The sequence below is a fragment of the Muscardinus avellanarius genome (genome assembly GCF_963383645.1).
Source record: "Muscardinus avellanarius genome assembly, chromosome: 10".
Classification (NCBI taxonomy): domain Eukaryota; kingdom Metazoa; phylum Chordata; class Mammalia; order Rodentia; family Gliridae; genus Muscardinus; species Muscardinus avellanarius.
In genome coordinates this window covers 88,387,007-88,389,144 of record NC_137796.1, presented here as the reverse complement: position 1 = coordinate 88,389,144, position 2,138 = coordinate 88,387,007, and positions in this window count along the sequence as shown.

Genomic DNA, 2,138 nt, shown 5'->3' with positions numbered 1-2,138 from the left:
TGAGGCTGTCCGTGAACCGTGATCCTCTGGTCTCAGCCTCCTGAATGCTGGGATTACAAGCCTACGCCACCACGCCCGGCATGGTCCCAGTTCTTGATCCCATGTTCAAAACCGGCCTCAGCCGGGCATGGTGGCGCACGAATGCTTTTATTTATTTATTTATTTATTTACTCCAGTACTGGGGTTGGAACTCAGGGGCATTCTACCTCCAAGCTACATCCCCCCAGACCGAATTTTTATTCTTTATTTTGAACAGGGTCACACTGAGTTGCAAAGGACCCCGCTAAATAGCTGAGGCTGTCCTTGGTGTGACCCCCCCTGTCTTAGCCTCCTAGAAGCATGTGCCACCACGCCCGCTCAGAATGCATTTATTAATGTGTTACTTTTTTTTTTTTTAACAGTACTAGGAATTGAGCCCAGGGGCATTCTACCTCCAAGCTACACCCCCAGCTCTATTTTTTTATTCTTTATTTTGAAACAGGTTGTCAGGCCGGGCGTGGTGGCGCACGCTTGTAATCTGCACGCTTGTAATCCCCGCGCTTGGGAGGCGGAGACAGGAGGATCGCGCAGGTTCGAAGCCAGCCACGCTGGCATAAGAGACCCTGTTTCAAAAATATAAAATAGGTCTGGGAGTGTAGCCCGGAGGTAGAAGGGCTCCCAGGAACCCCAGTACCACAAAAAAAAAAAAAAAAGAAAAAAAAGAAAAAGAAACAGGTTGTCAATAAATTGTGAAGAGCCTAAGTAGCTGAGGCTGGCCAAGAACCTGTGATCCTCCTGTCTCAGCCCCCCAAATACTTGGGTTACAAGCATGTGCCACCACACCCAGCTTAAAGTGTTACTTTTTTATATAATGTGCTTTTCTTGGTGCATTATAGTCTCGCATGATAATGTAAATTATGTTGGCAATGACATACATGCACACAGCACTTGGTGGGCCCCCATTTCTCCTCTTCCCAATACAGAGTTCTGAGATTGACGTCAATACATTCACATATGTACACAAACTCAATGGTAATATTTCCATTAATAAAGTGTTCCTTTAACCAGGTGTGGTGGCACATGCTTGCAATCTCAGTATTTGGGAGGCTGAGACGGGAGGATCACAGGTTCACTACCAGCCTTGGCTACTTAGCGAGGCCCTTTGAAACTTAGTGAGACCCTATTTCAAAATAAAAGAATAAGCCAGGAGTGGTGGCGGGCGCTTGTAATCCCCGCCCTTGGGAGGTGGAGACAGGAGGATCGAGCTGGTTCGAAGCCAGCAGCACTGGCTTAAGAGACCCTGTTTCCAAATAAAAGAAATATAAAGTAGGTCTGGGAGTGTAGCCCGGCGGTAGAAGGGCTTCCAGGAACCCCAGTACCACCAAAATAAATAAATAAATAAATAAATAAGCCGGGCATGGACGCTTGTAATCCCCGTGCTTGAGAGGCTGAGACAGGAGGATTGCGCAGCTTCAAAGCCAGCCACACTGGCTTAAGAGACCCTGTTTCCAAATAAAAATATAAAATAGGTCTGGGAGTGTAGCCTGGAGGTAGGGTTTCCAGGAACCCCAGTACCACAAAAAAAATAAATGAATGAATGAATGAATAATAAAAGAATAAGAGAGCCGGGTGTGGTGGCGCATGTTTGTAATCCCTGCACTTGGGAGGCTGAGACAGGAGGATTACTCAGGTTCGAAGCCAGCCTCAGCTACTTTGTGAGGCTCTCAGCAACTTAGTGAGACCCTGTTTCCAAATAAAATATAAAAAAAGGTCTGGGAGTTTAGCCTGGAGGTAGAAAAGCCCCTGGGTTCCACCCCCAGTACCATCAAAATCAAAATAAAAAATACTAAGAGCGGGGGGAGGGTGTGGCTCAGAAGTAGAATGCCCCTGGGTTCAATTCTAGTCCTGCCAAAATAAAAAGTAAAATAAAAGATAAAGTGTTACTTTTTTGAAATGGCAATATGTCCACCTGGTACAAAGATCCAAGCTATCTGGGGAGGCACCCCCCTCCCGTCCGGTGACAGCTCCCCACCTCTCCTGGCCACAGCCCGCCGCCTTCCCGCGCGGCGCCCCGCCCCGGCCCCGCCCTCCCGTCGGCCCGGCCGGGGGAGGGGTCGCGCGGCGCCAGGCGGGCGGGGGGGCCCAGGCTGCGGAGCAAG